At 40.9% G+C, this 24064-nt stretch overlaps 1 long non-coding RNA gene across 2 annotated transcripts in view; it reads right to left on the bottom strand.

Moving 5' to 3' along the window:
* The window catches only part of LOC120530005, a 66595-nt gene extending 43895 nt beyond the window's left edge, over positions 1–22700 (bottom strand). For both annotated transcript variants that reach the window (XR_005633866.1, XR_005633867.1), the window contains exons 1-2: positions 22421–22700; positions 8307–8439 (exon numbers count right to left, since the gene is read on the bottom strand). This is a non-coding gene — a long non-coding RNA (uncharacterized LOC120530005). The remainder of the gene's footprint in view (positions 1–8306; positions 8440–22420) is intronic.
* Positions 22701–24064: the final 1364 nt, after the last annotated feature.

Raw genomic sequence — 24064 nt, 5'->3', positions numbered from 1 at the left:
GTATTGGGTGCACTAGATGTGTTTTTCCTAAATGGCACCTAATTTTCACTTATATTCTGTGTTATTGTTTTACATAGTCTATGGAGCACGACTAACAGCCTTCTGCGTGTTTTTGACGCATGCATGAAAGAGTTTCATTGTACTTTGTACACATAATAAATTTGAACTGAACTGACTACCTTGCACTGCAATTCCTTTATAAAAGCTTAATTTTTGAAAGAACCATGGTCACCGGTATGTCAATACTAAGTTAACAATGCCAATCCTCAATCAGAATTATGCACTTTCTCTCGTGTGTTGTGTGCATGCATCACAAAAAATAATGAAAAAAATTAAAAAGGCAGATTATCCGATGAAGCTGAATCACGATGAAACAGACTGGAACACGCTCAAGCTAATAATATGATGAGATTGTTTCCAGTTGTGATTAATAGTAGTTTATATCAATTTTTACTTATTTCTGTCATGTGAGTGGTTCTGTGACATTTTTTATTATTATTGTGTAGTTGTCAGTAGAACAGAGACATCTGGACATCAACATTTAATAATGTCAATAACAGTGCATGAAGATGACTTTTCAATCTGAAACTATGCTTCAGGGGTTGAAAGGTTGTTGTGGAGGGAGACAATCAGTAAGCGGAAGTGCACAACCAGCCTCCTTTTAAAATGGTCACACCTCACAAAAATGTTGTGCTTTTTACTGTCACTTTCCCTTTCCCTTTTCTAAAACAACATGCATACACTGTCTTGCTGTATGTGTGCAATCTCAAGTTCCAATCAATACTTGATAAGACCCTTCGGTTGAAAATTGGATGTATGCTGTAGGCTTAAGGCTTTTGTTGTCACGTTTGGACTTGTGTCATTTACCTCTATTTTAAAATGCTTCACTTTAGAACACAGTTTTATGTGGAAAATTAATATATACCATGATTTTTAAGAAATAACTTGAAAAATACCCAACTTATCCTTTAAGCTCCTGAACTAAAGCTTGTGGATGTTTCTTTTGGCTCTTTGAAATAAGTGAGCAGATCCAGGGTTAATTTTGGCATGATGTGTTATGTTACCAATAAAAATAACACTATTACTACTAAAAATAAATGTGACGTATACAGAATCAACTTAACCAAAATGAACACAAAATGAGGCTAGATAAACATATGCTGAATATTGCAACAAATTCACTTCACGCTCTTAGTAAATGGAATATGTCCTTACTGTAGTCCGCACCGTTTATAACTTGAATACTATAAAAAATTTACAATGTTTGCATTAAGTTTCCTGTTGTTAAGAAAGCTGATCCCGGGACTATTCTGATACATAATTGTGAGTCATGGCGGTAAATGATAAAGCTAGGATTAATAATCTACTGTCTGATCTATTTGTTTTAAAATACGGGTTTTTTTATCAGCATATATTCTCATATTCTTATTATTGCTTACTTATTATTATTATTACTTACTTATTACTTATTATTACTTAGTATTACTAGGGCGCTAAATGTTATGTTTTATTGTGCTTAATTACGTTTTCCTCCTCTTTTTTCTTTTCTAATTATTTCATGTGTACCCTAAATGAGACTGTTCAATATCATACCCTTGGTTTACTGTTATTGCTATTACTGCATTAAGACTTGTTATGCTTGTTTTGGACACATCTTTAACACCATCACCTGGGTTTATTATCTGGGGATATCATCTTAATGCACTAAAATTGCTGAAGATTATATGTATGTGTATGTATGTATGTGTATATATGTGTATATATGTATATATATATATATATATATATATATATATATATATATATATATATATATATATATATATATATATATATATATTAAGTGCAAAATTCTTTTTTTTTTTTTTTTTTCCTCTTTTAAAGACTATATTGGTAACAGATATCTCTATCTTTTAACCTTAAAGCGCCACTGCATGGGGGCTTGATGTGCTTTGGGCGTGCTCTGTCTCTGGGTATGTCAGAGGACTGGGACTGCATGAAGTGGGTTTTAGCCTCACCTGGGGAGGCAAAAGGGAGGGTGGGGGTTAAGGGGAAGAGAAAGAGAGCAGGCTTGATCTATATCTAATCTATCATCTCAATCTTTATAATTATAACTATCAACGTAATAATAAGCTGCATGGCAACAACTCTTGGGGGAATAGGAAATTAAGACCTAAACTATTTCACTTCCAGTTAAGACTATAAATGACATCAAAAACTCAGAATCAGTGTCTCCATGATGGGACAGTTAACCGTAAGCTGGAATGTTAAAGGCCTGAATCACGAATTAAAGAGAAAGAAAGTACTTTCTCACCTAACAGGTCTAAATGCTAAAATAGTATTTTTACAGGAAACCCACTTACTAAGTAAGGATCAGTTCCGGCTGCAAAAGACTGGACTGGCCAAATGTTCCATTCTAGTTTTACAAAGAAAACTAGAGGGGTGGGAATTCTCATACATAGAACAGTACCATTTGTAGCATCAGATGTAGTATTGGATCCTGAAGGGAGATATGTGATGGTCATGGGAGACTTATCTAACTGTAAAATGATTTTGATAAATGTTTATGCACCTAATGTTGATGATAAGGAATTTATACAAAATTTATTTGCATCCATTCCCAATCTGAACACTCATAAACTTATAATGGCTGGGGACTTTAATTGTGTTCTAAATCCACTTTTAGATAAGACTTCCTCCACAGGGGGAGCGGCAACTAACACCGCAAAGATAATTACAAAGTTTATAACTGATCACAACTTATCAGATCCCTGGAGGTTTTAAACCCAAATTCAAGAACATATTCTTTCTACTCACCAGTACATCATTGCTACTCAAGGATTGATTACTTCTTTATAGATAATAACTTCTTGCCTAAGATTAAATCTTGTAAATACGATGCTATTGTTATTTCAGACCATGCTCCGATGATCTTGGAGCTGAAATTACTAAGCCCCATACACTCACCCGCAGATGGCGTCTCAATCCGCTTCTATTAGCTGGCGAGAATTGTACTGAATTTATATCCAAACAAATTGAATTCTTTCTAGAGACAAATACATCCCTGAGATCTCTGCAGGAATACTCTGGGAAACTCTTAAGGCCTTCTTAAGAGGACAGATTATCTCATATCTTTCCCACAGAAATAAATCCGAAGCGAAGAAAGTAGCAGAGATAAAAGCGAAATTACTAAAATAGATGAAGAACATGCCAGACTACCAAGCGAGACTCTACATAAGAGGAGGCAGGCTCTACATTCAGAATTAAACCTCTTGACAACTAAAGAAACCGAACAACTAATTTACAAATCCAGACATCATTATTATGAACATGGAGAAAGCTAATAAGCTTTTAGCGCAACAAATTCACAAGCAAGATATGCATAGCGCAATCTCGGTAATTACTAACACGAATGGAGATAAAATCATCGAACACAAAAATATAATGTACACTTTTAGAGACTACTATAAATCCCTATATACTACTGAGTTTAAAGAAGACAATATACAATCTAATGCATTTCTGGATAAATTACAGATACCACAAATTGGCGCTTTTAGTGTGGAGGAACTCGATAAACCTCTGTCATTATCAGAATTACTGGATGCTATAAAGTCACTCCAAGGTGGAAAAGCAGCAGGCCCTGACGGCTACCCTGCAGAGTTTTACAAGAAATTCTCCGCTCAGCTAGCTCCCTCCTATTAGCAACATTTACAGAAGCCAGAGATAACCAATCTCTTCCACAAACCTTTCGCCAAGCACTAATCACTGTCTTTCCAAAACAAAATAAGGACTTATTACAATGTGCATCATACAGACCAATTTCACTTCTGAATAACGACGTTAAAATACTCTCTAAAATCATAGCTAGAAGGATGGAGAAAGTGCTCCCCTCAGTAATATCACAAGACCAAACTGGATTTATTAGGGGCCGACACTTATCTTCAAATCTTGACGCCTGTTTAATGTAATATACTCACCAACTAAATCAAACACCCCAGAAATATTATTATCATTGGATGCAGAAAAAGCATTCGACATGATTGAATGGAAATACCTTTTTACTATTTTGGAGAAGTTTGGGTTTGGCCCGAACATTTGTGCATGGATTAAATTACTGTATACTAACCCAGAAGCTTCAGTTTGCATCAATAACATTTGCTCAGACTACTTTAAACTAGAGCGTGGCACAAGACAAGGATGCCCTTTGTCACCACTGCTGTTTGCAATTGCCATTGAACCACTGGCAATACATTGTCGAAATACTGATCAGATAAAGGGGATTAGCAGAGAAGGACTGGAACAGAAAATCTCATTATATGCAGATGACATGGTACTGTATATATCGGACCCAGAAAATTCTGTGCCTGCAGTCTTAGCAGCACTCACAGAATTTCAAAAGCTCTCTGGTCTCAGAATTAATCTGAATAAAAGTGTACTCTTTCCGGTGAATTCGAAAGCATATAATATTAGATTAGACACCCTTCCTTTTATCATTGCAGAACAGTTTAAATACCTCGGGGTAAACATCACAAGTAAACATAAAGCTCTTTATCAACAAAATTTATGTCTGCATGGAAAAAATTAAACAAGACTTGCATAGATGGTCAACCCTTCATCTCACACTAGCTGGAAGAATTAACACTGTTAAGATGAATATTCTTCCTAAGCTCCTTTTTATTTCAAAACATACCAATATACATTAATAAATCGTTCTTTAAGCAATTAGATTCAACAATAACCTCATTTATTTGGAATTCTAAACATCCACGCATCAAAAGAGCGACCCTACAAAGACAAAAGGCAGAAGGTGGCATGGCTCTACCTAACTTCCAGTTTTATTACTGGGCAAATATACAGTCGATAAGAACCTGGACACAAATAGAAGAACATACACAGGCATGGACCGCAATAGAAGTAAAATCCTGCAGTACTTCTTTGTATTCCTTGCTCTGTGCTCCAATAAACACACGTTATCGGCAATACACTAATAACCCAATTGTGCTCCACTCACTTAGAATCTGGAACCAATGTAGAAAGCATTTTAAGACGGAGAAGCTTCTTTCTGTGGCACCTGCAAAAGAACCACCTCTTTCAACCCTCACAAACATATGCAGTTTTAATATCTGGAAAAATTTGGAATTAACTTGCTTAGAGATCTTTATATAGACAACGTCTTTGCATCCTATGAACAATTACATTCCAAATTTAACATTCCAGCTACAAATTTCTTTCACTATCTTCAAATCAGGAACTTTGTTAAACAGAACCTTCCAGATTTTCCTCATCTTGCACCCTCATCCACGCTGGAAAAATATTGCTCAATTTCAAGGAGTTAGACTCCATCTCTACAATATATAAAATCCTTTTACAATCCCTTCCTTTCAAAGATCCAAGAGGACACTGGGAAAATGACCTCTCAATTAATATATCAGAAAAGGAGTGGAAAGTAGCAATGCAGAGAATTCACTCAAGCTCCATATGCAAAAGCATACAATTATACAACTCAAAATTATATATCGAGCACATCTGTCTCGACTAAAACTCTCCAAAATGTTTCCAGGGCATGATCCAACCTGCGAGCGTTGCAGCCAAGCCCCAGCCTCACTGGGTCACATGTTCTGGGCCTGCACCAAATTAACATTATTCTGGACAAAAATTTTTAATTACCTCTCAGACAGTCTTGGACTCACAATCCCTCCTAACCCATTAACAGCTGTGTTTGGGGTTCTTCCAGAGGGTCTTAAAGTGGAGAAAGACAAACAAATTGTGATTGCATTCACTACACTGTTGGCACGCAGACTTATTCTGATAAACTGGAAGAACCCAAACTCTCCTCTTTAAGTCAGTGGGAAACTGATGTGTTATATTATTTAAAATTGGAAAAAATCAAATACTCAGTTAGAGGATCTGTGCAGACTTTTTCAAAACATGGCAGGATCTAATCAGTAATATTTTGAAATGATTTATAAAGCACAGAGAATTTGTTGATTTAGGTATTTTTAAAGCCTTAAATTTTACACCTTTGGCTTGCTCTCTCTCTCAAGGGTGGGGATCGATCTGTTCTTAGCATAATTCTTTTTTTTTGTAAAACTTGATTGCTATGTATTGATTGTAATAAAATTAATAAATAAAAAAAAAAAAAGTTTCCTGTTGGTACTCCAGATTCCCTTCCACATTAATGAACAACATGCAAATGATATTATTTTTCACGAGTACCTGGCTTCACTGTCAATTAGATGGATGGACTTCCAATTGTACCTTGCCTAATTGTTCAACTGCAGAGACCAACCTCAAATGTCATAGATGCATTCCTGTTATTGTAAATCTTCATCTTTGAAATGTTATTAAAAGATAAAAAAGGGCAATAGAAGAGAATCCTTAACTAAATTTATTTACTTTTCAGCAGTAGTATTTTTCATATTTGTTTTGTTTAAGTCAATAACTGCACATGAACCTTGTTGTAGTATGTTCGGAACAAGGCTAGAAAAGGACAGTATGTGATCTTTAATGTTGTTTTATTCTATTTCATCATCTAACTAAACATGCTAAACAAATGTTTTAGAATCCATTCAACCTAGATGCAAATCTTGGTCCCACTCTTGCACGTCACCTGATTAGTACTGCACCTGATCCCACCCTTTGATGAGCCCACATGTTTTATCTGCACAGTTTTTTCAGGCCTTGCCTGACCAGGCTGCATGGCCACCAAACACACCTCTCCTAGACAATCTATATTCTTATCCTCACCTGCTGTATCTTCAGAAGCATTAGGGAGTGACTGAAATAATGAGAAATGATATTTCTACTCAGGATTGCTGGACTCCTGATAAGATAAAGTGCTCAGAAATACATGAGTAGAGCCACTGCTTCTTGATTGAAAGAAGCCAGCTGAGCTGCTTTAGGCAAGTAGATACGATACCCTATAAATATCTCCCTTGGGAGGCATACAAGGCACAGCCACCCAGAATAAAACTGTAGGACAGACTTAGGACATGACAGAGAGTCTCTTGACTGTGCTGGAAGTATCTGCGTATTAAGAACAGTTATAAGAAATTGTTGGGACTAGGAAGGCATGGTTCCTCAGCAAGCTCAGATCAGTATGTTGCTACAGCTGCCCTCACCACGCAATCTGAAATAAAATCAATGATAATAATGATGAGTATTCAAATTGAAGCTGGAAAGAACAATACCTTCAGGGTGTATAGAGTTATTTTTGAAGCCCTTTTACTGTGTGTTTTAAATTCGCTCCATAAAATATAGTTTATATATTTTGAATAAGGAAATGGATATATTTGATAGATTTTAGTTTGGTTAAACAATTCAGTGTGGCAGATGGCTCAGGATCCTGCCCAGCCGGGACGTCTGGAAGGACCGGAAGAAATACAATACCTCTCCAGGACTATAAGAGGGCAGCCACATGGGGGCCATGGCATCAGAGCTTAGAAGCTCAACCCTGTTGGGGCCCATGGCCACCGCCAGGGGGCACACAGATGATTATAAAGCCTTGGACTGCAGCACTTCCGCCACACCAGGAAGTGCCGCCGGAAGATCGTCACTAAGCCCCTGGAGCACATCTGGGGCATTATAAATGGGGCCGCCTCACTCCATTAGTGGAGCCAGAGTCAGGAGGAAGAGGATGAAGCTTACGAGTGGAGGAGTGAGGGCTGCAGAAGAATAGACGAAATAGAAAAGAAAGAAGGGACTGAGTAATTGTGGCTGATTTATGCATTGTGTGGTGCTGTAAAAGGAAAAGAATATTAAACGTGTGTGATTTTTGGACATCTGGTGTCTGTCTATGCTGGGGAGCTGCAATTCCACATCAGAAATGTGCTTTTTATCTTAATTCTTCATAATAAGAATTATATAGTATGAAGCATTCATTGCAATATATGGTTTTGCTCATATTCATAAATTATTTAACTCTGCCTGAAGCAGTATTGCTATAGATTTTGAGTTACTATCTGTCCAGAATGTTTTTTCTTTATTTTGAAACTTACCAACAAGCTTATTAATATGTGAAATCATTTATTTAATGAATCAAATATATTTTTATATATGTATATTATTCAGTTAAAGTCAACATAAGACTCAAATATTGTTTTGATTTTAAAAGTTATTTCTTAAGTGTCTATGTTTTAAACATATATAGTTACCACCAGGGGCTGTCGTTACAGCCCAAACTCCAGACACAAGTCCCACTTTAAAAAAAAAAAAGTTTTAATCTTATATTTCTACCTTCTACAAAGGTTTCCACAGGGCACAAACAAAACATGCTACAATTCTTCAGTCTCTTTTTTCCTTACCTCTCTTCAATCCTGTAGTGGAGCTTTGCTCATTTCCATCCAACTCTGGCTCCCTGTTCTGGGTGGAATCTGGATGTACCGCTGACACAAGACTGTCCATCGGAAACACTTCCGGGTAAGGCTGCAGTAATTTCTACATATAATATAGACAAATGATTATCAGTGCTTTAAGGATCATTAAAATCAACTGTTAAATACAAACACTTTTGTTGTTTATTGGTGTACTGGGAGGGGGGGGCAAGCCCCCGGTGCCTTCGGCACCCAACCCCCAGCTGCAGCCAGAATATTAGTAAAATCTGTAAATGTACCAAAAAAAATAATTTATTGGAGTCAAAATCACGAAATTCTACAAATATGTAAAAGAAAAACTATTTTTTTAACTGAGTAAAAATCATTAAATGAGAATAAAATATTTACTCTCTTACTGATTGGAGTATTCCCGTTAAACTGAGGTCCACTATGCTCGATGAGTATTTATAAAAGACTAAATAAACGATCCATTCGTTTTAACTGACATTCTTATAAACCACGACTTTCTTGATATTTTAGTTTATAATTTAAAAACGGAATAAGAGTCTGAAAATCTAATAACATCACATTAAAGTTCGATAAATTCAGAAAAGAATGATACCAAACGTGTGTGAGCCTGATTTAAAGCGCGAAAAAAAAGTCACATAAAATTGTTGCACTTTCAGGCTTAAGATTTATTTATATTATATATATAGTGCATCCAGAAAGTATTGACAGCGCATCACTTTTTCCACATTTTGTTATGTTACAGGCTTATTCCAAAATGGATTTAATTCATTTTTTTCCTCAGAATTCTACACACAACACCCCATAATGAAAATGTGAAAAAAATTTACTTGAGGTTTTTGCAAATTTATTAAAAATAAAAAAAAAACAAGAAATCACATGTACATAAGTATTCACAGCCTTTGCTCAATACTTTGTCGATGCACCTTTGGCAGCAATTACAGCCTCAAGTCTTTTTGAATATGCCACAAGCTTGGCACACCTATCCTTGGCCAGTTTTGCCCACTCCTCTATGCAGCACCTCTCAAGCTCCATCAGGTTGGATGGGAAGCGTCAGTGCACCGCCATTTTAAGATCTCTCCAGAGATGTTCAATCAGATTCAGGTCTGGGTTCTACCTGGGCCACTCAAGGACATTCACAGAGTTGTCCTGAAGCCACTCCTTTGATATCTTGGCTGTGTGCTTAGGGTAATTGTTCTGCTGAAAGATGAACCGTCACCCCAGTCTGAGGTCAAGAGCGCTCTGGAGCAGGTTTTCATCCAGGATGTCTCTGTACATTGCTGCAGTCATCTTTCCCTTTATCCTGACTAATCTCCCAGTTCCTGCTGCTGAAAAACATCCCCACAGCATGATGCTGCCACCACCATGCTTCACTGTAGGGATGGTATTGGCCTGGTGATGAGCGGTGCCTGGTTTCATCCAAATGTGACGCCTGGCATTCACACCAAGAGTTCAATCTTTGTCTCATCAGACCAGAGAATTTTGTTTCTTATGGTCTGAGAGTCCTTCAGGTGCCTTTTGGCAAACTCCAGGTGGGCTGCCATGTGCCTTTTACTAAGGAGTCACTTCCATCTGGCCACTCTACCATACAGGCCTGATTGGTAGATTGCTGCAGAGATGGCTGTCCTTCTGGAAAGTTCTCCTTTCTCCACAGAGGACCTCTGGAGCTCTGACAGAGTGACCATTGGGTTCTTGGTCACCTCCCTGACTAAGGCCCTTCACCCCCGATCGCTCAGTTCAGATGGCCAGACAAGCTCTCTTGGTTTCGAACTTCTTCCACTTACGGATGATGGAGGCCACTGTGCTCATTGGGACCTTTAAAGAAGCAGAAATTTTTCTGTAACCTTCCCCAGATTTGTGCCTCGAGACAATGCAGTCTCGGAGGTCTACAGACAATTCCTTTGACTTCATGCTTGGTTTGTGCTCTGACATGAACTGTCAACTGTGGGACCTTATATAGACAGGTGTGTGCCTTTCCAAATCGTGTCCAGTCAACTGAATTTACCACAGGTTGACTACAATTAAGCTGCAGAAACATCTCAAGGATGATCAGGGGAAACAGGATGCACCTGAGCTCAATTTTGAGCTTCATGGCAAATGCTGTGAATACTTATGTATATGTGCTTTCTCAATTTTTTTATTTTTAATACATTTGCAAAAATTTCAAGCAAACTTGGTTCATGTTGTCATTATGGGGTGTTGTGTGTAGAATTCTGAGGAAAAAAATGAATTTAATCAATTTTGGAATAAGGCTGTAACATAACAAAATGTGGAAAAACTGATGCGCTGTGAATACTTTCCAGATGCACTGTATACAGTGTATATATATATATATATTAGTGGAGGACTGGCGGCTTCCCATGCGGTCTGCACCCCCAGGCCGCCAGGAGGAGCTCTTCCGACAGCAGGACCATGCCCCGAGGTCCAGCAGGGCCTTATGGACTTTGTAGTGTTTTAACACAACCCTGCTGGATACCTTGGGGGCCACCAGGAGTCGCTGTAGGGGGGCTTATGGGTTCTATTATGCCCTATGACCGGGAGTACGTCAGGGTCATGTGACAGGAAGGAACGACGTGCTTCCGGGTTAAAGAAAAGGACTGATTGCCTTGACCCGGAAGGAGTAAGGAACTATGGACTGTCGGGACAGGAACACCTCCGGGTCAGGGGCTATAAAAGGACGGTGCTTCAGTCCAGACGGTGAGCTGAGCTGGGAGGAAGGGTGGCTAAGTGTCTGGGCGAGGAGGAGAGTTTATTGATAGAGTGTTGTTGGTTTATTGTATGAGTAGTGTGGAGGGTGCTTGGTGCACGGAAGAACAAAATAAAAAGGTTGTGGACTTTTACCTGGTGTCTGGAGTTGTACCTGAGGGTTCAAGGGTGCACTACTGCCCCTACTGTCACTATATATATTGTGAAGGATTGCGGCTTTCCATGCCGGTCCGCACCCAGGCCGCCAGGAGGAGCTCTCCGACAGCAGGATCATGCCCGAGGTCCAGCAGGGCATTATGGACCTTGTAGTATTTTTACACAACCCTGCTGGATACCTTGGGGGCCATCAGGAGTCGCTGTGGGGGGGCTTATGGGCTCTTTCATGCCCTATGACCCGGGAGTACGTCATGGTCACGTGACAGGAACTAACAACGTGCTCCGGGTTAAAGTAAAAGACTGATTGCCCTGACCCGGAAGGAGTAAGGAACTGTGGACTGCTGGGACAGGAACACCTCCGGGTCAGGGGCTATAAAAGGACGGTGCTTCAGTCCAGACACTGAGCTGAGCTGGGAGGTAGAGGAGCAAGTGTCTGGGCGAGGAGGAGAGTTTATTGTGTGTGACTTAGAGTATTGGTTTATGAGTAGTGTGGAGGGTGCTTGGTGCACATTGTTATTAAACAATAAAGGGTGTGGACTTTACCTGGTGTCTGGAGTCATCCCTGAGGGTTCAAGGTGCACTACTGCCCCTACCGCCACACTGGCGTAGTCGGCAGGATTCTCTGGCCGTCTGTTGGCAGAGGACCTGCATTAAAAACAAATTTTGTGTGGGCAGACAACCCTCGGGGGATTCCCCATCTTTTCACGGAGGTGCAAACACCACCCGCTACCGAGAAAGCTGCAACTGTGCGCGCCATCCCGTTCTGCAGGACCATGGGCAAGAAGACGGGAAAAGAAGGTCAGTCCCAGCTGGCTGCAGGGCCTGACGGACGCCGAGAGGTCCTGGACCTACCTGAGCAGGCGAGAGGACCGAGAACTAGTTCGGGCGAGTTAGCCGGGTAGCGCGTCAGTCGGGACCGCGGACGCTGTCGGCGCCTCGGACTCCCTAGATAGTCCGGGGTTCCGCCATACACTATGGAGGGCTGCAGGTAAAGCGTCCGGCGTGTCGGATTTATTTTATCATGTTTTACAGGCGCTCACCAAGAGAATGCAGCGGCGTCTCGGATGACTGCCTCATGCTCGGCAAAATGGCGCGGGCGGCTAGCGAAGGCTGCCCACGAGGACAACAGACTGGTCACCCGCGGTGCATGTCGGGAAGGTGAAGGACACTCGGAGTCCTCCGGCGAGTCGTTCATTCCCTGACGAGTCCGAGCCTCCTGGAAGGGGAGGAAGGCGTGCAAAGCAGCGCCGAAACAAGCGGCAATCGACAAGAAGGGGCGGGTTGTGGCTGAAGGGTCTGCAATTGGGAAAGAAAAGGCAGATCGCAGCCGGCTCGTAGAAGCCAGCCGTCCCTCTAAGAACTCAAAGCCCAGGAGCCTGCGCGACCCAGCTGAACACGTGCCAGGAGGGGCGTGCTCATTGGTTCCGGTCGGAGGGTAGCGAAATCGCGGAGCGGCAAACAACTCCGGCCGTAAACATTAACTCTGTGGACTTATGGAGGCTCGAGGAATACCTCGCGCCCCTTCGCCGTTTCTTACAGGATTTACAACAGCTGAAGGAGCGTGTGGAGGACTTGGGAGCGCGGCCGCAACCCGTTAAAGGCTCTGCAGGACTACGTGCAGCGGCTGAGTTGGGAAGCTCGGAGATGATCGATCGCGGTACAGGTGAGTCCGCCCAGCGTCGTAGAGTGTAAGGAACACAGTGCGATCGGGCACCGCAGATGTTGAGTAGCGGTTGTCAAAGCACCGTGTGCCCGACAAGAGACGGAACACGATAACCGAGTGGTTGGGGAGCGAAGCAAACAGCCGGGGCATGCGTTTGGCGTGGCTTTCGGGGCTGTGCAGTTCTCCAGGACCCGATCGGTCTGGCGTCGCGGGTAGCGCCGGTGATAGGAGCGCCCGGCGGAAGCGCCGCTCGTGCCGGTGCAGCTGGATGGTGCTGTACATCGGGGCGAGTCGGTACTAATGGCGCCGGAACCTAATATCGTGGGACAGCGGGTGTGCAGACAGCAAAGAGGCTCTCTTCTTTCCATAGAGAGCCTCAAGCTGAGCACAAGCCCAGATGAAGCGGGAGGTCCCCAAACCAAAGCGTGGGTCTCCTGACATATCGGAGAGAGGGCTAAAGGGCAGCAAAGCGGCCATAAACCCTTCCTTGGCGGAGAAAGGGGAGGAGGTGGCGCTGGCGGAATTCCGGGTGTTTCTGGTCTCGCAGAGGGAGACACAGGGGACATCGTCGGTGTTACAACTGCCGTCGGCTGGGCCGCAGTGGCGAGACTGTGCCGAAGGGCGGGGAGTGGGCGCATAAAGGATACACCGTTCCCCAAGGTTGCCGGGAGACATGGACATGCAGCCAGGGTCCGGCTGGCGCGTCCTCTTGGAGGAGGGCGTCCCTCGCCCAGGCGCTCCGCCCAGTTGTCGTCGCTGAGGGAAATGTGAAGGATTGCCGGCTTTCCATGCGGTCCGCACCCAGGCCGCCAGGAGGAGCTCTCCGACAGCAGGATCATGCCCGAGGTCCAGCAGGGCATTATGGACCTTGTAGTATTTTTACACAACCCTGCTGGATACCTTGGGGCCATCAGAGTCGCTGTGGGGGCTTATGGGCTCTTTCATGCCCTATGACCGGGAGTACGTCATGGTCCGTGACAGGAACTAACAACGTGCTCCCGGGTTAAAGTAAAGACTGATTGCCCTGACCGGAAGGAGTAAGGAACTGTGGACTGCTGGGACAGGAACCCCTCGGGTCAGGGGCTATAAAAGGGCGGGTGCTTCAGTCCAGACACTGAGCTGAGCTGGGAGGTAGAGGAGCAAGTGTCTGGGCGAGGAGGAGAGTTTATTGTGTGTGACTTAGAGTATTGGTTTATGAGTAGTGTGGAGGGTGCTTGGTGCACATTGTTATTAAACAATAAAGGGTCGTGGACTTTTACCTGGTGTCTGGAGTCATCCCTGAGGGTTCAAGGGTGCACTACTGCCCCTACTGCCACAATATATATATATATATATATATATATATATATATATATATATATATATATATATATATATATATATACACATACATACAGTGGTGTGAAAAACTATTTGCCCCCTTCCTGATTTCTTATTCTTTTGCATGTTTGTCACACAAAATGTTTCTGATCATCAAACACATTTAACCATTAGTCAAATATAACACAAGTAAACACAAAATGCAGTTTTAAATGATGGTTTTATTATTTAGGGAGGAAAAAAAATCCAAACCTACATGGCCCTGTGTGAAAAAGTAATTGCCCCCTTGTTAAAAAATAACCTAACTGTGGGTATCACACCTGAGTTCAATTTCCGTAGCCACCCCCAGGCCTGATTACTGCCACACCTGTTTCAATCAAGAAGTCACTTAAATAGGAACTGCCTGACACAGAAGTAGACCAAAAGCACCTCAAAAGCTAGACATCATGCCAAGATCCAAAGAAATTCAGGAACAAATGAGAACAAAAGTAATTGAGATCTATCAGTCTGGTAAAGGTTATAAAGCCATTTCTAAAGCTTTGGGACTCCAGCGAACCACAGTGAGAGCCATTATCCACAAATGGCAAAGACATGGAACAGTGGTGAACCTTCCCAGGAGTGGCGGCCGACCAAAATTACCCCAAGGCGCAGAGCGACTCAACTGAGAGGTCACAAAAGACTCCAGGACAACGTCTAAAGAACCGCAGGCCTCACTTGCCTCAATTAAAGTCAGTGTTCATGACTCCACCATAAGAAAGAGACTGGGCAAAAACGGTCTGCATGGCAGATTTCCAAGACGCAAACCACTGTTATGCAAAAAGAACGTTAGGTCTCGTCTCAATTTTGCTAAGAAACATCTCAATGATTGCCAAGACTTTTGGGAAAATACCTTGTGGACTGATGAGACAAAAGTTGAACTTTTTAGAAGGCAAATGTCCCGTTACATCTGGCGTAAAAGGAACACAGCATTTCAGAAAATGAACATCATACCAACAGTAAAATATGGTGGTGGTAGTGTGATGGTCTGGGGTTGTTTTGCTGCTTCAGGACCTGGAAGGCTTGCTGTGATAGATGGAACCATGAATTCTACTGTCTACCAAAAAATCCTGAAGGAGAATGTCCGGCCATCTGTTCGTCAACTCAAGCTGAAGCGATCTTGGGTGCTGCAACAGGACAATGACCCAAAACACACCAGCAAATCCACCTCTGAATGGCTGAAGAAAAACAAAATGAAGACTTTGGAGTGGCCTAGTCAAAGTCCTGACCTGAATCCAATTGAGATGCTATGGCATGACCTTAAAAGGCAGTTCATGCTAGAAAACCCTCAAATAAAGCTGAATTACAACAATTCTGAAAAGATGAGTGGGCCAAAATTCCTCCAGAGCGCTGTAAAAGACTCATTGCAAGTTATCGCAAACTCTTGATTGCAGTTACTGCTGCTAAGGGTGGCCCAACCAGTTATTAGGTTCAGGGGGCAATTACTTTTTCACACAGGGCCATGTGGGTTTGGATTTTTCTCCTAAATAATAAAACCATCATTTAAAAACTGCATTTTGTGTTTACTTGTGTTATATTTGACTAATGGTTAAATGTGTTTGATGATCAGAAACATTTTGTGTGACAAACATGCAAAGAATAAGAAATCAGGAAGGGGCAAATAGTTTTTCACACCACTGTATATATATATATATATATATATATATATATATATATATATAGTGAAAAGGCTATATAGCGCCCGACCCGGCACAGAATACGCAGAGGCATGTGTTCACACTCAAGGATCTTTTATTTTGTTTCTTCAGCCGTGTGACACGTCTTCCCCGTGCCACACAGCCCAAACACAGTCCCAAGCACAAAACCCAAACACAACCAAACACTTTCCTGCTCCACCACTCCTCCCAGGCAACCTCGTCCTCTTCCTCCCGATTCTGGCCTCAATTGCTGGGAGGCAGGCCCTTTTATACCCCACCCGGAAGTCCAGGTGCCTGACCAGCTGGTCTTAATTGCACCTCCGGGTGGGGCTGATAAACCGTCCAGTGTGGTGGCTGGTTCTCTGCAGCACCCCCTAGCGGCCACCCCATCTCCCAGCTGGGCTGTTGTGGTGGACTCCATGTCCCATGGAGCCACGGGGGAGATTGAGGAGGAATCCACTGCCAGGGAGACTGCCCCCAAGCGCCCCGGAGAAGGTATTGCAATGTCCATGATGGCTCCCCCGGGACGTATGCGGCAGATGGGACCCGGCTGTCCGTCACAATATATATATATAGATTATGTAAATTAATAAAAAAAATTATTTTGTTTGCATTATATACTAATTGATTGGTATACCTCATAATTTATTTTGCACAGTCACTAAACAAGATGCACATACTAAATGAAATTTGCTTGTTTGTAGATGCTTACATTGAAACCCTAAAAAAAAATTCCTTATTAAAATTCTGGCGATACTGAAGTTTTCAATACATTTATTTTATTTTTTCTGCTTATAAACCCCATTTTCTTTAGTAACATGCATGCCCACTAGGAAGAAAATACTATGCAGAAAGACTCATACAGTAATTCATATGTACAAATTTGGTAGGTACTCGCTCTGGTCAGTAAGAATATAATTTAAATTCTGTGACAGTATTATTCTTCATTGTTAATTATATTCACATTATTAATTTTAATATGTATCCTAAATTGTTATGTAGCACAGTGATTAGCCTTGAATGCCTTACAGATCTAGAACATGAGGATCAACCCCTGTGCCCTATTATTGTTCAAATGGAGTTTGCATATTCTCTCACACTTGTCCTAGTACTCCAGTTATCTCACCGCTACCTCAAAATATGACACTTACAGTAATTCCAAATTAGCCATGTGTTAGTGTGAATGTGCATGAGTGTGTCATGATTAACTCTTTTTAGGGTGGTTTCCATACCTTGTGCATGATACAGGCTCCAGCTCCCTGTAATCCTGACGTGGATTAAGAAGATTTGAGAATATTATATTTTTTCTGTTAGACTAAAGATGTAGAGTTACACAGTTTTTGAACAAATGCTTAGCAATTTCTTTGATGGACATGTTTATTTGTTATTTTAAGTGTAAACGTGGCCAGATTAGTCTGGGAGAAATCCAATTAGAATGTAATTGTTTGTGTTTAGAGAAGAAAAGTAGATTATTTTTTGAGAGTTTAAATTTGAATGATTTTTTTAACTATTATTTTATTACAGATTTTTTTTCCATATATCCATTGTTGAAATGCATACAGAAAGCACTTTCACTTGTGCATTTGAAAATGTTCTAGATATTATCTACAGTACATTTAAACAATGTGTCTGAATCATGCAATGCATATGTTATGTCAGGCAGGTATAATATTTTATGCCATGTCTAATAAAGCATAATAAAACAAAATACTAGAAATCAAATCTAATTTTTTGATTAAGCAGAAAATATTGCTTTTAACAGATAACATACAACATAAATAGTCTAGAAAAATAAATAATCCATGAAACAATTTTCTGCATCATATTTATATAATGTGTAAAAATGAACAAAAGTCAATTCTGGCAGCAATAAGCAAGTACAGTAACTTACTCAAATGTTATTCCAGTCTTACACAACATAATAAAAGTAGTTCAATAAATGTTGACATTTACCATATATTTATTGGTTTTTTAATAACAAATAATGTGGCATACACACTGTTTTTTCAATATTTTATATGAAATTATAATAACCATTATGTTTTTAATGTTCTACACACTCCAAAGTTTATGTGGTAGATTATTCATGAATCTCAATATCTGTTTTTGTTTTCTTGGTCCTGACAACTTAAACAAGCATTGGTAGCTAAAACACAAGGATGTATGTGTTATTAAGAAACGGAGTATAATGGGCCCAGTGGGACTTTATATTTGGGGGGTTAATCAGCTACACTTATTACTCACAGTTTTGGGACTGACAAAAGTGTTACATCCAAAGAGCTCACATGCATTCTGTTTTTCATTTGCAGTTGCTGGCAAGGGCTTCTTGACCAAGACACTTTACATGACACGGGGAATGTGTAATTTAGTATGTGAAACTGGCTAAATTTCAATTACATACTGTATATAGGCACATCATTTTTGGTGCCATAGTTACATAGTAGTTAGTGCTGCTTTAATACAGCACTATTATTGTGGACTTTGCCAATTCTGCCAATATCTGAAGGGAATTCTTTTTTTTCCTTCAAGTAATTTGCTTTTCCCTGAACAACGCAAAGATGTTAAGTTAATAATTGACTAAGTGACTCTACACTGACCCAATATGATTAAGTAAGTGAAAATGGATGCGTTTGTGAATGTTCGTGAATTGCTCTCAATGCTGCTTGATAGGCACTGGCACATTGCAAACCTTAATTGAATGACAGGAATACCATTTTTGAAAACAATGGTTTGACTGCAATATAATCAATAAATAGCATATTACTGTGATATTTGAATGTATTGGTTATGCATATATATATATATATTATATATATATATATACACACACACACAGGCAGCCCCCGGGTTACGTACGAGATAGGGACTGTAGGTTTGTTCTTACATTGAATTTGTATGTAAGTCGGAACAGGTACATACATTTCATAAATGCTGTTGTTGACCGACTGTAACCAAGTGCTCTGCCAATGAATGATGGGGTTTCACATCTCTCTGACCTTTTTATTACCTCTGCTTTATTTTCCACGGTGATAGTTTTTCTCTTCTTTACTGTATCACCAGCACTTGCATCAGATTTGTGTTTCAGAGACATTCTTGAAGGGTGAAGACAAAAGGTTAAGATGAGTGAACACGGTGCAGCCAAAGGTGAGTACTGAATCGACCACCACTGCCACCATTCAACAAGCAGCCACCCGAGGCACACTACAATGCTACCCCCCGCCACCCCATTCACCCTCAATGGCCTCCGTTCAGCCACAACCGGGTCACCGCTTGCAGCATTACCAGTCGCCCACCGAGAACGAACAGGGCAGCCGTGTGTGGTGGGTGGGCAGTGAAACGCCCCCCTCCGCTGCATCCTGCCTGCGTCCAGTCAGAAGCAGGAGCTGCGGTGGCATGGTGGGTGGGCAGCAAACCGCCCCATCAAGCCTCTGTTCTGCACATAAGCAATAGCTGTGACCACGGTGACTTTGGACCACGGGACACCGCTTGCTGCCGGGAGCCGTCCAAGGGACATTGCACTGCGTGAACAGTGAAAACACCCCGCTCCAGCCACTGCTAGCAGCATCCCCAGGCCGAAGATGATGGAGCGGCAGTCACTGAGACGCCTGTGCCGCGTCCCCTACAGATGAAAGTGCAGCTGCGGCCCCGTTCATAAGTCAGATGTCCGTAGCTTGGGGACTACCTGTGTGTGTGTGTGTGTGTGTGTGTATATATATATATATATATTATATATACATATATACACACACTATACTGCTGAAAAAAATTGAAGGAACACTTTTTAATCAGAATATAGCATCAAGTCAATAAAATTCTGGGATATTGATCTGGTTAGTTAAGTAGCAGAGGGAGTTGTTAATCAGTTCCAGCTGCTTTGGTGTTAACAATTAACAAGAGGTGAACTAGAGGAGCAACAATGAAACAACCCCCAAAACAGGAATGGTTTAACAGGTGGAGGCCACTAACATTTTCCCCTTCTCATCTTTTCTGACTGCTTTTTCACTAGTTCTGCATTTGGCTACGGTCAGTGTCACTACTGGTAGCATGAGATGATACCTGGACCCTACAGAGATTGCACAGGTAGTCCAACTTCTCCAGGATGGCACATCAATACATGCCATTGCCAGAAGGTTTGCTGTGTGTCTCAGCACAGTCTCAAGGGCATGTAGGAGATTCCAGGAGATAGGCAGTTATTTTTGGAGAGCTGGACAGGACCATAGAAGGTCCTTAACCCATCATCAAGACCAGTATCTGCACCTTTGGGCAAGGAGGAACAGGGTGAGCACTGCCAAAGGCCTAGAAAATGATCTCCAGCAGGCCACTGGTGTGAATGTCTGTGACTAAACAATCAGAAACAGACTGTACAAGGGTGACCTGAGGGCCCAACGTCCTCTAGTGGGCCCTGTGCTTAATGTCCGGCAGTGTGGAGCTCGATTGGCATTTGCCATAGAATTCCAGAATTGACAGGTCCATCACTGGTGCCCTGTGCTTTTCAAATATGAGAGCAGGTTCACCCTGAGTACATGTGACAGACGTGAAAGGGTCTGGAGAAGCCGTGGAGAACATTATGCTGCATGTAAAATCGTTCAGCATGACCAGTTTGGTGGTGGATCAGTGATGGTCTGGGGAGCCATATCAATGGAGGGACGCATAGACCTCAATGCCCAACCTCATGTGGCAAGAGTATGCAGGCAGTTCCTGGAGGATGAAGGAATTGATAAAATTGACTGCCCCCCATGCTTGACTGGCATAAATCCAATAGAACACCTCTGGGTCATTATGTTTTGGTCAATCCAATGCCATCTGGTTACACCTCAGACTGTCCAGGAGCTCAGTGATGCCCTGGGTCCAGATCTGGGAGGAGATCCCCCAGGAAACCATCCATTATCTCATTAGGAGCATGCCCCGACGATGTCATACATACAAGCACATGGGGGCCATATAAACTACGGAGTACGATGTTGAGTTGCTACAGTGAAATTTCGGCTAAATGGACTATCCTGCCGCATCATTTTTTCACTTTGGTTTTCAGGGTGTCTTTGAATTCAACCCTCTGTAGGTTGATAATTTTCATTTCCATCAAACAATGTGGCATCCTTTCATTCCTAACACATTACCCAGTCTATATCAGTATAAATACAGTATCTAGCATGATTTTTCCCCATTGAGATCTGATGTGTTTTCAAAGTGTTCCTTTATTTTTTTTTAAGCAGTAAACTCTCTCTCTCTATATATATATATATATATATATATATATATATATATATATATATATATGTCTCACATGTATGATTCAGGAACAATTTAAAGGCTTATGTGATTGTAATTCTCCTAAGGGACATGAGATGATGCTATGCAATATGTTTTCTTCTCTCCCCTCTGCAGAAAGGGAGACTGCCACAATTCCACCTATGTCACTTCTGAGGTCAGCCTACCTGCAACCACCTTTCACTCCCAAAATTGCCTCTGAACTGGAAATCACGCCATCCTAGGCAATCCGAATAGGAAAATAAGAGGACTCAACAATTTGCACTTAAACACTTTTTTTTTTTTTTTTTTGATCTTTTGTATCTTTCAATATGGGGGGTTGCCTTAAAGGTGCCCCAAAACACTTTGTGCTTTGCTTCTTATATATTACGTATTTATATGCACACGCACACAAAGTGTATAGCGCTAGTAAGTCTTACTATAGGCCCTGCAGTAGACTGGAGCTCTCTGCATGGCTGGTTCCTGCCTTGTGCTTGATGCTACCTTGGTAGGTTCTGGGTCACCATGGAGTTTAAGATGTTTGTGTTATATTATGTTAAAAACCCGTGAAACTGACTAACATCTGTTTTGTTCAAATGGTTTGAAAAGGTATAGTTTCATGGCTTATGACTTTATCTTTGTTACATACAATATGTGACAAGTCGAATAGTGAATAGTATGGGATAGTGGTTAAGGCATTGAACCTTACAGAGCAAGGCCTCTACTGACAAACTAAAATGGCATCTATTTCAAATATAAAAGTATATTTAAAGAATTGTACCATAAGTATTTAACTGAAAGTGTTTAAGGGTTGTGTTCACTAACCAAACTATATAATTATTTTTTTCCTGTAGAGTATTCAAGAACTTTAAATAAATCTGGTTAAAAAAAAAAAAATCAAGTCAAAGATGAAATTTAAACTTTGTGGTTCAACGTACTATTTTGCAGTCCTACCTTTTGTACCACACTGGCTACCTATTTTCATCTATCCCAACTCACTTGATTCGAGTCTGGCTGTTGTCATAAGTCGATCTTGTATAATTTGAAAGCTTGTTTGCTTTCTAATTTTATAAGCTTTCAAATTTTATTAAATGAGGGGACCCTTAAGTCAGTGCTTTAAACATCCAATTAACTTTTGATATGAATTGGTATTTTATTGTTTTACATGCAAAAGTATAAAGTGTATATTAAGCAGGTTTGTGGTAATCCTCCTATCAGGCATTACCATTTTAAAGAAGAAGTCCAGTGAATAGGGTAAAGGCGACGTTTCAAAATTCATTAAAAGCACCTACCTGTGTAAGACATTAAGTGCAGGGTGCGCTTTCGCGGTCATTTTAATTTTGTCTTTAGCAGGTTTACGCAGCGTGACGCCGGCAGTGGGTCTGATGCGCCTCCAGATCAGGCCTGTTGGTGGACACTGGGCGTCCCCCCTTCTTAAAGGCGAGAATCTCTCTAACCCTGCCGTTGGCAAAGAGAGTTGCGAATCGTTTTTAGTTAAGAACATGCATACATGAATGCATTAGTGCAAGGACGGAGTTCCCAAAGAAAGTAGTACTTAACCGGGCCGCTAACCGTATTTATTACAAGCCTTGCAAAGTTTCAAAGGAGCACCTGTGCAGAAAACACCTGCGTCTGCCGCGATTGGTTAAAGGGAGCAACGTGTCGAGGGATTGGATGGAGACTTGTGACTAGACAACAAGCCGCACATCTTTAGACTCAGTGGTGCGGTTGGTATAGCTTGTTTCAGTTAATTTATCAAACAGCGGCTTGTGCCTTATTTTTTTGTACATTTCTTATAAATATATTATAGATATCTCTTAGTTTTGCTTTATTTTGGTGGATGTTTTTATTTAGATTTAGGGTATTGGTTCACTTTGTTTTCGTTCTTGTATATACACATTTATTTTTCCCTTGCAAATATTTTGCCTTCTTTTGGACTTTGTTATTTATGTAACTTCTTCTGAAACTCCTTTTCTTCATTTAGGAAGACTACCAATTTTTTTTTTTTTTGTACATATACATTTTTGTCTGTATTTTTTGTTTTTGGGACTGGAGGCTTCACTGTATATATTGTGCTCACTCTTCTTGATTGGGACATTTTTTGTTTTTTGTTGCATCTGTAAATAAACCCATTCTTGTATGGAAATACCACTTTTTTGTGTTTGTGTCTCCATGTCTGACATATCACACAGCTGATCCCGGTCGGTCCAGCACTACAAGATGCCCACTGTGTGGTCTGGTGCCAACCTTGCTGCTACATAGGGTGTCACAAAGTGTACCTACTAATTTTGCCACTCAATTTGGTCATAGTACTGTATAATTTAGAAAAAGACATCAAAATTAAAGTTTAAAATGGCCTGCTTTTTTAGTATACTGTATGTTATCTGTTACCAAATAGAAATTATTATTCTCTAATATTGTGAATATCCATTCATAATATATAAATTCTGTATCCTCTCTTAAGACATACCTATGCAAAGGAAGGAATTCAGTTTCCACTCTTTATGTTCTCTTATGGATGAATTCAGTAATTCCTTTCTTCCGTGTTTTAAATGTGTGATAGAGCTTCAATTATCTTTTATCATTATGCATATTATACACCTTGCTTCTTGACAACCCATTTTTCATAAAATGTTTTAATGCAAGTTCTCTATTTTAAATATTAAAACAGTGTTTCAGTGGCTTTTGTTATATCAATGATCTGAATTTTATCTATATGGTCATTCCTTGTCCATCTTCATACAAGTCTGTAATATTTGATTAATGCTTTCCACAACCTTTATTTCCTATACCTTCATATGTAGTAATATTCTTTCCCGATCTTGTTATTAATATTACTGGATTGAAACTTTTAAAGCATTTACTACCCTATTTCAATTTTCTTTGTTGTTGGAATTACAAAGTCACCGTTTTGGAGGTTATACACTCCAGTTCAC

The sequence above is a fragment of the Polypterus senegalus genome, chromosome 5, assembly GCF_016835505.1.
Source record: "Polypterus senegalus isolate Bchr_013 chromosome 5, ASM1683550v1, whole genome shotgun sequence".
In the NCBI taxonomy this organism is placed as follows: Eukaryota; Metazoa; Chordata; class Cladistia; order Polypteriformes; family Polypteridae; genus Polypterus; species Polypterus senegalus.
The sequence above is the reverse complement of the archived record's forward strand: the minus strand, read 5'-3'. Positions and strand labels throughout refer to the sequence as shown.